Below are 15110 nucleotides of genomic sequence, written 5' to 3'. Positions count from 1 at the left end.
AACACTTACATTTTGAGCTTATTCAAATCAATTAGTACAACATATGTTTAATATTAAATTCTTCAAAATTATTTTTTTATTATTTGATAAAACGTAAACAACAAACCTGCCAAAATTTAAATCAGACAGAATGAGGGAGCGCTACCTACACTGACCTAACAGTAGATTCAAAGTAATCCCTATTACTCAATACTTAAATCTAAAATATGAAATTCAATACAAAATTTATTACATCATAGATAATCAATGGCATGTTAACAATCTTGAATTGAACAACTATTTCACAAGATATATATTCTCTGTAAAAAAGAACCCTTACCTGACTTCCAGATCCTGAATCATGTTTATTCCTTGATACCAATGTACTCAAGATGGAATATCACAAACAGTCTTTAAGATGCAAGGTTGAAACAAGGTGTCAATTAAATCTTTTGTTTGTATAAATCTTGAATACTACTTGTTATATTGATAGTATATATCAACTGTTTATATGAGAGTCCCCAGTATTTTTCAAATGTAAACAAACAAACAAATAAGGTATACTATTGTCTCCTGTCTTCAGCAATAAACCATCTATACAAACAAATAAATAAGTACATGTACTAATGTCCCAAGGTTTTATGATCCAACACTAAACATCCTCACCAGGGGGAGAAAAACAAGATCAATGACAAAGAGAACTGACCATTCATAAAATATGTCCACTCATGCGTGTAATAACAATGCATAGACATCTGATTAAATATTGATATGTTTGTTAATTTGATATGTAATGTGACATTTAATCTCAGGTACTTTCCTTTAAAAACTCATGATAAAATCTTTTCTGTTTTTATTTTGTTACTTTTTAAAATCCATTGATTAAACATCACAAATTTTATTTTTCTTCATTATTACATGGAAATATCATTGTAATAATATACCTATGAAATTATCATATATATATATATAAACTAGTCTAAATTGAAAACTACATTCAAACCTATGATTGAGTTGGATAAAAACAGCAATTTTTATATGTGTGCATGTAAAACAAATTTCTTCGTTGTAGAAGGGTCTAAATACAGCACAAACAACATTTTCCAAAAGACCAAAAAAATGAAAAAGCATATTTAAACAAAACGCATTTGACTAACAGGTCGAACAACTGATGTTCTTTAACCCTGCTGACTGCCATTGGCGATTGCCAAATAAAATTGATCACAAAATGTAACAAAATGGATCTTAATACAAATTTAAAACTAAACAGAAAACAATAAACTTGTGGCCAAGATGTTATGCCACAAACATAAGGTGTCAATATTTTTTTTGTGTACACCAGATCCGGATTTCGACAATAAATGTCTCTTAGTGATGTTAGGGATCGAACAGTATTTGGAAGGCAATATAATTTACCCTCAATTTAAGAAAGACTCTTGAATTTTAAGAGTCAATATAGGATGAACGGATCATATAAACCGGAGGGAAAATATGATACAAGCCCAAACGAAAATATAAACTAGTCTAAATTGAAAACTACGTTCAAACCTATGATTGCATTGGATAAAAACCGCAATTTTTATACGTGTGCATGTAAAACAAATTTCATTGTAGAATGGTCTAAATACAGCACAAACAACATTTTCCAAAAGACCAAAAAAGTGAAAAAGCATATTTAAACAAAACGCATTTGACTAACAGGTCAAACAACTGATGTTCTTTAACCCTGCTGACTGCCATTGGCCATTGCCAAATAAAATTGATCACAAGATGTAACAAAATGGATCTTAATACAAATTTAATACTAAACAGAAAACAATAAACTTGTGGCCAAGATGTTATGCCCCAAACATAAGCTGTCAATATTTTTTTTGTGTACACCAGATCCGGATTTCGACAATAAATGTCTCTTCAGTGATGTTAGGGATCGAAACGGTATATATATATATATGTGCCAGACACAATAATTGGATAATAAATGGATTGTCAACCAGTTCCATATATTTAATAACACCATTTAAACCTTATAAAGTCTAAAAGGACTCACCAAAACTTAATTCACAAAAGGAAATCTTTGTTTTTATGTAAGGGTGGAATGGGTGTTACCTTTATAATTACTTTACATTTGTTTGAAAAATTTATACTATATTAATTCATTTGTATATGGCTCTGTACCATTGTACTTTGGTTTACGAGAATAAATATATATATATATATCTTTGTTCTATGTATCAACTGCTTAATGATTGGTTGTTAAGATGTAACAATGCAATGTAAATGAGATATACAATTTTAATTCTGAAAATTATTTTTAAAATCCAAGAATTTAATTTTTAAGGGGACGTTTGAACTGTCAGAAGTCATATGCATTCCCTGATATTAATAAAAATAGATCAGGAATCAGTGATTCCATGGGACACAGATGATTCCCCTGCTTGCATCTCGTACAAAGTCATAAAGGAACATAACTCAAGAACCGGAAAGTGTCACTACCATTTTAGTCATGTTGGCTTATTTGTAGATCTTACTTTGCTGAACATTATTGCTCTTTACAGTTTATCTCTTTCTATAATAATATTCAAGATAATATCCAAAAACGGCAAAATTTCCTTAAAATTACCAATTCAGGGGCAGCAACCTAACAACAGGTTGTCAGATTCATCTAAAAATTTCAGGACAGATAGATCTTGACCAGATCAACAATTTTACTCTGTCAGATTTGCTCTAAATGCTTTGGTTTCAGAGATATAAGCCAAAATCTACATTTTACCCCTATGTTCTATTTTTAGCCATGGTGGCCATCTTGGTTGGATGGCCGGGTCACTGGACACATTTTTTAAACTAGATACCTTAATGATTGTGGCCATGTTTGGTTAAATTTGGCCTAGTAGTTTCAGAGAGGAAAATTTTTGTAAAAGTTAACTACGAAGGACGCAAAGTGATGAGAAAAGCCCTTTGGGCCAGGTGAGCTAAAAAGTGTTTCGAAAGAAGCGAGTTAATCTTATAAAAATTTCATAAGGGTTCCGCGGAACTCAGTGTCCCGCCTTCTTTTGCTGTTAATCGCAGGCTCAACAAAAATGAGGAAAAAAATAATAAAATATTCCTCTCTATTTTATCTTTTGATTGTAAGAAACTTCTGTCCAAGTTTGGTAAAAATCCAGGATGGTTTATGAATACAAATGTTTTAAAAACTTAAACTGCAAACTGTATGTAATATTAACATTAACTGGAAAAAAACTAAGTCCATTTATTAGTAAAATACGGATAAACAGGTACAAAATTTTAACAAAATTTCCTTCTAGATACTAGCTTTAGATCATAAACAAGCTTCAGTCCTAGTTTGGTACAAATCCAGGATAGTATAAAAAAGTTATTAAAAATTCTAACAAGAGTGCACACGCTGAAATGTCTCGCCTTCTTTACTAATCATTGATATTATGTTGATAGCCCTAAGTACATGAAGTATAAAGCTTTATTACAACTGTCTCATAAACTTAACATTAACCAAGATAACTAAACAAAGACCAATGAACCATGAAAATGAGGTCAAGGTCAGATGAACCATGCCAGGCAGACATGTACAGCTAACAATGCTTCTATACAATATATATAGTTGACCTATTACTTATAGTTTAAGAAAAATAGACCAAAACACAAAAAATTAACACTGTGCAATGAACCGTGAAAATGACGTCATGGTCAAAAGAAACCTGCGCTACTGACATAAAGATCATAAAATATTTCCATACACCAAATATAGTTGACCTATGGCATATAGTATTAGATAAATAGACCAAAACTCAAAAACTTAACTTTGACCACTGAACCATGAAAATGAGGTCAAGGTCACATGACATCTGCCCGCTAGACATGTACACCTTACAATCATTCCATACAACAAATATAGTAGACCTATTGCATATAGTATGAAAAAAACAGACCAAAACACAAAAATTTAACTATAACCACTGAACCATGAAAATGAGGTCAAGGTCACACGACATCTGCCCGCTAGACATGTACACCTTACAATCATTCCATACAACAAATACAGTAGACCTATTGCATATAGTATGAAAAAAACAGACCAAAACACAAAAATTTAACTATAACCACTGAACCATGAAAATGAGGTCAAGGTCAGATGACACCTGCCAGTTGGACATGTACACCTTACCGTCCTTCCATACACCGAATATACAAGCCCTATTGCTTATAGTATCTGCGAAACGGACTTGACCACCAAAACTTAACCTTGTTCACTGATCCATGAAATGAGGTCGAGGTCAAGTGAAAACTGTCTGACAGACATGAGGACCTTGCAAGGTACGCACATATCAAATATAGTTATCCTATTACTTATAATAAGAGAGAATTCAACATTACAAACAATCTGAACTTTTTTTTCAAGTGGTCACTGAACCATGAAAATGAGGTCAAGGACATTGGACATGTGACTGACGGAAACTTCGTAACATGAGGCATCTATATACAAAGTATGAAGCATCCAGGTCTTCCACCTTCTAAAATATAAAGCTTTTAAGAAGTTAGCTAACACCGCCGCCGCCGCCGGATCACTATCCCTACATGTATGTCGAGCTTTCTGCAACAAAAGTTGCAGGTTCGACAAAAACTTTAACCACACAGTGAATGACTAACTGTACGTATGTGCACCACTTATTGCGGACCTGTTTTTGTATTGCTATGAGTTACAATTTATGACAAAAATCAGCAAAGACCAATCGAAACAACATCTAATAGACAAATTTAATAATACTTTTAGATATTCGGATGATATTTTTGCTCTCAATAATGACGACTTCAGTATGTATACTAAAGAAATTTATCCTGTTGAACTTACTTCAAATAAAGCTAATACTAACAATGACCACTGCCCTTTCCTTGATCTTGATATCTATATCATTAACGGAAAGCTTAATACTAAAATTTATGATAAAAGAGATGATTTTTCATTTCCTATCGTTAATTATCCATTCTTAGATGGTGACGTTCCCTTGCCACCTTTTTACGGTGTTTATATATCTCAACTTGTACAATTCGCTCGTGTATGTGACAATGTTTTAGATTTTAACAAGAGAAATTTATGTATTACTGAAAAATTATTACACCAGGGTTTTCGATATCACAAACTAGTCAAAACATTTACTAAATTTTATCATCGGTTTAAGACCATCATTCGTAAATATAGCTCAACATGCAGACTTCTTATACGTTCAGGTATTTTTTATGGAAATATTCTTTATAAAGCACAAAAATGTCAGTATTCACCTCAGAAGCTAACAAAATCTTTAAATAGACTTATTAAGAAGGGATATAGTTACGATACTGTTGTCCGGTCATTAAAGATTGCATATTTTGGCGTTAATATTGATTCACTTATAGGGTCTTTGAATCGGAACTAAACACATTCATTTAACCAGATGCTCCACAGGGAGCAGCTTTATACGACCGCAGAGGTTGAACCCTGAACGGTTGGGGCAAGTATGGACACAACATTCAAGCTGGATTCAGCTCTAAATTTGGATTGTGATTAAGGCCTAAAAAAAAAAGATATGTGTTTCCGGTAACATCATTTTGAAAAATAGGGTCGGTGGGTCGGAATTCTTTTTTTTTTTTTTTTTTTTTTTTTTTTGACATTGTAAATGAAATCCGGAAAATTATCATGGTTTTTCCAAGTCTGGATCCGTAATTAGTCAAAAACCGGAAGTGTGCCACCTGCTGTGCAAATTTCTTGGATTTTAACCTATTTGGAATACCTTTTGACATTAATAAAATGTTTTACTGGCTTTCTATGCAAGTAAAAGCAAGAGAGAAAAAATATTATGTCATCTATCAGAAGCCTGTGTCAAAAACGGGGTCGGTTGATACAATTTTTTTATTTTTTTTTTGAAGATCCAATAAAAAAGTTAGGGTCGGGGCTAAAAAACAGGGTCGGTTGGGTTACCGGAAACATCGATCTTTTTTTTCTCGGCCTAAGGGAGCTACCATTTGATTTTTATGGGGGGACTTGGATGAAATTTGAAAAAAAAAGGCAGGACAGGATTTTGAGTTAAAAAAAAAGGCAGGATGAGTAACTTGGCAAAAAAAGTAGGCAGGATGACAATTGTTGTAAAAAAGTCAGGATAAGCTAAGAAAAAAAAGGCAGGACCGAATAGCCTGAAAAATAAAAAAGCAGGACAGAGATTACAACTATGAGAACATCATTACAAGAGAAAACATCAATAGCATAATAAAAAAAACCCACAACATATCAATTACAAACAAATCGCGCGCCGTGACAAACTTTACTGAGAATTGTCGAAAATTACGCGCTTACCACAGCGCTATCCAAAAATCCTGGGGAGAACACTGTCTAAAAAAAAAGGCAGGACACAATTTTTCAGCCTAGCCCCCCCATAAAAATCAAATGGTAGCTCCCTAAATAGTTGACACAGCATAGGTTTCTGACACAGAATGAATATATACATTGTATATTGTATAAAACAATGATTTAAGTTGATTCAACTACTATTCTGGACAAAGAAAGATAACTCCAATTTTCAAAGAATATTTCATAAAAACTGTAATTGAAAATTTCTTGCTATTGCGCAATATTGTGCAATTAGATATTTCTTGCTATTGCGCAATACTGTACAATTGAAAATTTCTTGCTATTGCACAATACTGTGCAATTGAAGATTTCTTGCTATTGCGCAATACTGTGCAATTGAAGATTTCTTGCTATTGCTGAATACTGTGCAATTGAAAATTTCTTGCTATTGCACAATACTTAATATAATAATTTTGGACCCTGATTTGGACCAACTTGAAAACTGGGCGGGCCCATAATAAACCAGATGCTCCGCAGGGTGTAGCTTTATACGACCGCAGAGGTTGAACCCTGAACGGTTGGGGCAAGTATGGACACAACATTCAAGCTGGATTCAGCTCTAAATTTGGATTGTGATTAAATAGTTGACACAGCTTAGGTTTCTGACACAGAATGAATGTGTTCTAATGAACTTAAAATTTTTGTTTTCTCTTAGAGCAATTCACTATGCTGTTGATTATTAATCCTCTCAAAAAAATGTTTGAAGAAATTTTCTTTTTTATTGATGAAATTTCAAATGAGAAAAATTGAACCCAATTTTTTTAATCACATCCCCCTTTCCCTTATTCCAAAACTAATCTCAATTAAAATTTCTAATGGAGTTTGCAACAATAACTACTCATTTAAATACATCATAAAATATTAAGATGTAAAAAAACTGCTTGTTATCACTGAATGGTAAAGATTATTTTAATTTATCAGTTGGTAGTAAAAAGTGAATATACATTGTATATTGTATATAACAAAGATTTAAGTTGATTCTGGACAAAGAAAGATAACTCCAATTAAAAAAAAATCTTGCTATTGCACAATATTGTGCAATTAGATATTTCTTGCTTACTATTCTGGACAAAGAAAGATAACTCTAATTATAAAAAATTTGCTATTTCACAATATTGTGCAATTAGATATTTCTTGCCATTGCGCAATACTGTGCAATTGAAAAGACTTGCTATTGCACAATACTTAATATAATAATTTTAGATCCTGATTTGGATCAACTTGAAAACTGGGCCCATAATAAAAAATCTAAGTACATTTTTGGATTCAGCATATCAAAGAACCCAAAGATTTCAATTTTTGTTAAAATCAGACTAAGTTTAATTTTGGACCCTTTGGACTTTAGTGTAGACCAATTTGAAAACAGGACCAAAAATGAAGAATCTACATACACAGTTATATTTGGTATATCAAAGAACCCCATTTATTCAATTTTTGATGAAATCAAACAAAGTTTAATTTTGGACCCCGATTTGGACCAACTTGAAAACTGGGCCAATAATCAAGAATCTAAGTACATTTTTAGATTCAGCATATCAAAGAACCTAACTGATTCATTTTTTGTCAAAATCAAACTAAGTTTAATTTTGGACCCTTTGGACCTTAATGTAGACCAATTTGAAAACGGGACCAAAAGTTAAGAATCTACATACACAGTCATGACAGTTAGATTCGGCATATCAAAGAACCCCAATTATTCAATTTTGATGAAATCAAACAAAGTTTAATTTTGGACCCTTTGGGCCCTTTATTCTGTTGGGACCAAAACTCCCAAAATCAATACCAACCTTCCTTTTATGGTCATAAACCTTGTGTTTAAATTTCATAGATTTCTATTTACTTATACTAACGTTATGGTGTGAAAACCAAGAAAAATGCTTATTTGGGTCCCTTTTTGGCCCCTAATTCCTAAACTGTTGGGACCTAAACTCCCAAAATCAATACCAACCTTCCTTTTGTAGTCATTAACATTGTGTTTAAATTTCATTGATTTCTATTTACCTAAACTAAAGTTATTGTGCAAAAACCAAGAATAATGCTTATTTGGGCCCTTTTTTGGCCCCTAATTCCTAACCTGTTGGGACCAAAACTCCCAAAATCAATCCCAACCTTTTTATGGTCATAAACCTTGTGTTTAACTTTCATAGATTTCTATTTACTTAAACTAAAGTTATAGTGCGAAAACCAAGAAAATGCTTATTTGGGCCCTTTTTGGCCCCTAATTCCTTAACTGTTGGGACCAAAACTCCCAAAATCAATCACAACCTTCCTTTTGTGGTCATAAACATTGTGTTTAAATTTCATAGATTTCTAATCACTAATACTAAAATTATAGTGCGAAAACCAAATGTCTTCGGACGACGACGACGCCAATATGATACCAATATACGACCAAAATATTTTCAATTTTTGCAGTCGTATAAAAACCAGTTGTTGGCATGACACGGGTTATGTTCTTCTCATATATGTTATGATGGTATGATACTAAACCCTAACGGGAAGGATTGTACCTGATATTCATATGATGAAGACATAATCTTTCAATCAGTTTAATTGAAGTCTGGAGCTGGCATGTCAGTTAACTGCTAGTAGTCTGTTGTTATTTATGTATTATTGTCATTTTGTTTATTTTCTTTGGTTACACCTTCTGACATCAGACTCGGACTTCTCTTGAACTGAATTTTAATGTGCGTATTGTTATGCGTTTACTTTTCTACATTGGCTAGAGGTATAGGGGGAGGGTTGAGATCTCACAAACCCCGCCACATTTTTGCTCCTGTTCCAAGTCAGGAGCCTCTGGCTTTTATTAGTCTTGTATTATTTTAATTTTAGTTTCTTGTGTTCAATTTGGAAATTAGTATGGCGTTCATTATCACTGAACTAGTTTATATTTGTTTAGGGGCCAGTTGAAGGACGCCTCCGGGTGCGGGAATTTCTCGCTACATTGAAGACCTGTTGGTGACCTTCTGCTGTTGTTTTTTTCTATGGTCGGGTTGTTGTCTCTTTGGCACATTCCCCATTTCCATTCTCAATTTTACATATAAATGTTTTGTGATACACTATATAGAGTTTACAGTATGAAATGTTATAAAAACATCCTAATGTTTTCTGAAACCCTTGGATATAGCCAGAATTAACTGTAACTTTTTCTATAATCCCTTTCAGACCTGAAAAAGGACTATTGTTCATATCATTTGTTATTAGGATTAGCATTTTGATACATACGTACACTTTTTAATGATTTTGGTGATTAGGTGTATGTTGGTTTTATAATAAAAAATGTCCACAAAATAAGAGTCTCATTTTTTTAAGCCACAGGTGTAACCAAAAGGCAAATTGGTTGAGTAAGAGTAATCTTTCTCAAGATTTCAGCATTTACAATAGTTTCTCCCCTAGCCATGTTTTGCAAAGGAAAACAATCTGTGTTGAAAATTAGGGAAAAAATCTTTAGAGTAGGTAAAAGCTATATATATATCATAAATGAAAATAGTATGTGTCAATGGTGTAACGGTATACGTATACATGTATATAATTAATTAATACTGAATAATTTTTATAAATTACTTACAAGTTAAATAACACAATTTTAATTAATCCAGAATAAATCTCTTCTGTACCATCTTTTGACCTCTACTCAGCTAAAACCTGAAATTTTATTATTATAAACGTTTCACTAATAATCATTGTATAATCAGTGAGTCAAAATAAATTCCAAAGGATCATGTAAATCAAGATTGCGTCCATACATTATGTACATTGTTATGTGACCCACTATGGAAGGCAGAGCAAAATAGAGAAGCAACATATACATACATGTATATATATATATTGTTCCATAAAATACAAAACTGAAATAACATTGTTGGAAAATAAAATAGATATTTTTGATAAATAAAATTGAGAATGGAAATGGGGAATGTGTCAAAGAGACAACAACCCGCCCAAATAAAAAACAACAGCAGAGGGTCACCAACAGGTCTTCAATGTAGCGAGAAATTCCCGCACCCGGAGGCGTCCTTCAGCTGGTCCCTAAACAAATATATACTAGTCCAGTGATAATGAACGCCATACTAATTTCCAAATTGTACACAAGAAACTAAAATTAAAATAATACAAGACTAACAAAGGCCAGAGGCTCCTGACTTGGGACAGGCGCAAAAATGCGGCGGGGTTAAACATGTTTGTGAGATCTCAACCCTCCCCCTATACCTCTAACCAATGTAGTAAAGTAAACGCATAACAATACGCACATTAAAATTCAGTTCAAGAGAAATCTGAGTCTGATGTCAGAAGATGTAACCAAAGAAAATAAACAAAATGACTGACATGCCAGCTCCAGACTTCAACTAAACTGACTGAAAGATTATGATTTCATCATATGAACATCAGGCACAATCCTTCCCGTTAGGGGTTTAGTATCATACCATCATAACATATATGAGAAGAACATAACCCGTGTCATGCCAACAACTGTTTTTAGAATAAATGTGTTTAGTTCCAATGCAAAGACTTTATCAGTGACCCAATATTAACGCCAAAATATGCAATCTTTAATGACTTGACAACAGTATCGTAATTATATCCCTTCTTAATAAGTCTATTCAAAGGTTTTGAAAGTTTCTGAGGTGAATACTGACACCTTTGTGCTTTCTAAAGAATATTACCATAAAAAATTGGATGTGAAATACCTGAACGTATTAAAAGTCTGCATGTTGAGCTATATTTACGAATAATGTCTTTATACCGATGATAAAATTTAGTAAATGTCAGGGCTCACACTACTTCAGAATTATAGGGAGAAGTGACTTCTCTTTTTGAAACTGATAGGGAGAAGTGGTGAGATTTGAAAGAGAAGTGCTCATTCGTGCGGTGCGCTACAATGATTGGATTTTACTATAGTATAAAGGGTCATATGTAAATAATGTTCTTTTTATATTGTTCAATTCATATCTGAGTATACAATTAAAGTAACATTTCAAATTAAAAGTTGTTTAAGTTTTACTAAGGTTCTTGTGAGAAACTACCAACTAAATATTTAATATCTAGCACTAAAAAGAAAAACAAAATATTTTAAAGAATTAAAGAAATTATAATATATCAATTACAATTTAATTCGAAACTATCTTGTGTATGAAATTCAGTGTTTCTCATCAAAAAATATAAAAGTTATTAAGCTGGGCCATAATATATTGATATTAGTATAATAGTCTCAGAGTTAAGCAACTTTAATCAATAGTTTGAAACAATCCATAAAAAATATAGGGAATTATATACACCAATCAATTAGATGTAACCAAAAGTCTCTTAATGGGTGTGGAATACGTAATTTTTCCCTTCGGTTCAATATTCCTCTGTCAGCTGTTCAATCTGTGCGTCCGTAGTAATTATTGTAAAAGTACGGATTTCGGTCATAGCTGGTCCGGTTCAGATCCGTAGTTTAGAAATCGGTCAATGGCGGACGAATGCAAGAAAATTTACAAAAATAAACGATGTTTGACAAGTTATTTGGAAAGGAAAATGACGTTTTTAATGCAATAAATGGATTAAAAATTTACTGGAGGAAACTTTTATCAGGTTTTAATGAAGTAACAAACTTATTTTGCCACCGAAATTTAGGTTGATGTACGTTTTCGAGTAACAACCACCGGAACTTCTGGAAAATGCACGAAGTGATAAAAAGTTGTATTTTTATCAAATAACCTGCTACACACTGCAAAGACAATGCTTCAACCTCTTTTCTTAAGATAATGAATCGTTTGTGTCTAAATTTGTTTAATTATCAATAAAAAATTGATGTTTCATCAACTTGATAAAAATTGAAAATGTCCGATGACGGATTCGGGAAGCGACTGAAAGCGAGTATCGTCAAGAACAGGGCGACTTGTTTTCGCTTTTGGGGGTCGGGGAAAGCGAAGTGACGGTCGGGAAAGCGACTTCTTCGCCCAAGTCGCCTGGTAGCGTGAGCCCTGAATGTTTTGACTAGTTTGTGATATCGAAAACCCTGGTGTAATAATTTTTCAGTAATACATAAATTTCTCTCGTTAAAATCTAAAACATTGTTACATACACGAGCGAATCGTACAAGTTGAGATATATAAACACCGTAAGATGGTGACAAGGGAACGTCACCATCTAAAAACGGATAATTAAAGATAGGAAATGAAAAATCATCCCTTTTATCATAAATTTTAGTATTCAGCTTTCCATTAGTGATATAGATATCAAGATCGAGAAAAGGGCAGTGGTCATTGTTAGTATTAGCTTTATTTAAAGTAAGTTCAACAGGATAAATTTCATTAATATACATACCCTGCTTTCATGATATTCATGTATTCATGAATAAAGTAGAATATTCATGAATATTCATGAATATTCCACTTCCATTCATGGTTACTATTCCAGTGTCAAAATTATTCATGAATATGAAACATGAATTAAGTGGAATATACATGAATTCTTAATAACTGTTTGGAGACAACAAATAAATGTTCTTAAAATGCTAGTCACTTACTATATCATAGTATAATCAAGTTTCCTTCATTCAAAATTGTTTTTTTGTGGTAATAAAACCCTTTTTGTCAATATGAATAAACATGAATAAGAATGAATGTTTGGACTTAGAATTTTTTTGCATACATTTCATGAATAAGAATGAATAATGAGGAATAAATTTTGGACTTAGAATATTTTTTCCATTGTGTGACAAACATGAATAAGCATGAATAAAGCTGCATGATAATGACTCAGAACTATTTGTGGTAAACGGCATAAAAATTGATAATGAAATTTGTTCTAGGACTTTTGTATACGTATATTTTTACTTGATTGTTGATGCGGAATAACATACATGTACATGTATGTATTCCACAGTTAAATGAAAAAAATATATGATAATTTTAATAGATAGCTCATGTAGGTGATATTCATAACATCTTCATACAAAACACTGAGATGTCAAGAAAATAATAAGCAACAAAAGTGACTTTCAGTCATGTGTCATAGATGTTTTCCTGTTCATTTTTGGAGAAAACTAGCGGGTTGGGTAAAGTTAATGAAAGGAAGAAAAGCCAATGCAAAGGACGACGTCAAGCCAGCATTAGATAGGCCTACATAAGAATTATTGACAATAACAATTTTTGAACAATTCCCAGATAAATGAGAAAAAATATCATTGCATAATTACAAAATGTTCAAAAAGCTATCCGACTAAACAGGTTTGGATTAAATTCTAGATTAAATAGTGGACAATTTTGCTAGCTTTTAATGAAAGTGATTGTAAAATTCATATTTCACAGCTATCATGATTAAAAAATATTTTAAACTTAAATGTCTGTATTTGCTTTTGGTTTTCAAAAAACCTCTCAAGGACACTTATTTCAATATTCATGGTTAATCTAGAATATTCAACCATTCAATATTCATAGTTATTCTAGAATATTCAACCTTTCAATATTCATGGTTATTCTAGAATATTCAACCTTTCAATATTCATTAAATATTCAAGGTTATTCTAGAGTATGTATTTAGCATTCAAAATTGGGATAGATATATATTTTTCATTCATGGTGATTCTAATCATGCATTATTCATAGACATCCTATTTCATGTTCATGAATATTCTACAGATAATTATTCATGTTTAATCGTGGTTATTCAGTTCATACAATATTCATGTATATTCAAGCTTATTCAGCTCATACAATATTCATGTATATTCAAGCTTATTCAGTTCAAACAATATTCATGTATATTCAAGGTGCCATTTAACATTCATGAATATTCATGAATATTCATGAACTGTTACCTTGAATATTCATGAATATTCATGAATATTATTCATGAATATTCATGAATTGTTCATGAATATTCATGAATAATTCAAGGTCAGGAAAGCAGGGTACTGAAGTCGTCATTATTGAGAGCCAAAATATCATCCAAATATCTAAAAGTATTATTAAATTTGTTTATCAGATGTTGTTTCGATGGGTCTTTGCTTATTTTTGTCATAAATTGTAACTCATAACAATACAAAACAGGTCCGCAATAAGTGGTGCACAGTTAGTCCCCATTGGAATTCCGATAATCTGACGATATACGGAATCCCCAAAGCGAACAAAAATGTTATCTAGTAAAAATTCAAGGGCATATATAGTATCAAAGCATGTCCAATTAACATAGTTTTTTTGTTTATTGCTACTGGGTATCGTTTCTTTTTGTGGCTAGGATATATGTTACAGATAGTTGTCTCATTGCTATTGGCAATCATACCACCTCTCCTAATTCTTGTACTTTTTTTGCAAATTTAACCGTTTGATAATTTGTACAAGTCTGTGCGACACGACTCACTTTTCGGGACGAAACAACCCGTCACAATAAACAGCAACTTGATAGTTTGTCGATGAACAAAATTTTATAATATTATTTTTTGCAACTGTGTAGGCCTATACGAAATTAGAAGAAAATAACTGGATATGGAAAAAAGTTCAATAAAATTTGGCCAATGCTGGCAAATAATTTATAGCCCATGCCAATCATTGGCAATTCGGGCACCTGCTAGGTACTATTTTCACATTACTAGCTATGTATGGTTTTCATACTACAACAAAATGAAGAGAAAATAAACGTTGCAACTGATACCTTCTTCAATTAAACCATTTCGTTATCATGTTCATATAATGACAACTTTTCATTATTCAACCGATGTTTGTTGTTGTTCTTCCAAAATGGTTGACATACCGTC

At 32.2% G+C, this 15110-nt stretch overlaps 1 protein-coding gene across 5 annotated transcripts in view; it reads right to left on the bottom strand.

Moving 5' to 3' along the window:
• Positions 1-15110, bottom strand: part of LOC143071500 (regulator of G-protein signaling 12-like) — a 60465-nt gene extending 45355 nt beyond the window's left edge. For 4 of the 5 annotated variants that reach the window (XM_076245838.1, XM_076245841.1, XM_076245840.1 and 1 more), the window contains exons 1-2: positions 15008-15110; positions 9939-10015 (exon numbers count right to left, since the gene is read on the bottom strand). The gene's annotated coding sequence lies outside the window, so the exon portion shown is untranslated. Of the gene's footprint in view, positions 1-319; positions 582-9938; positions 10016-15007 lie in introns of those variants that run through there. The other variant, XM_076245839.1, reaches the window with a different exon arrangement.

Source organism: Mytilus galloprovincialis, chromosome 4 (genome assembly GCF_965363235.1).
Source record: "Mytilus galloprovincialis chromosome 4, xbMytGall1.hap1.1, whole genome shotgun sequence".
Lineage (NCBI taxonomy): Eukaryota > Metazoa > Mollusca > Bivalvia > Mytilida > Mytilidae > Mytilus > Mytilus galloprovincialis.
Note: the sequence above shows the minus strand (reverse complement) of the source record. Positions and strands in the feature narration are given on the sequence as shown.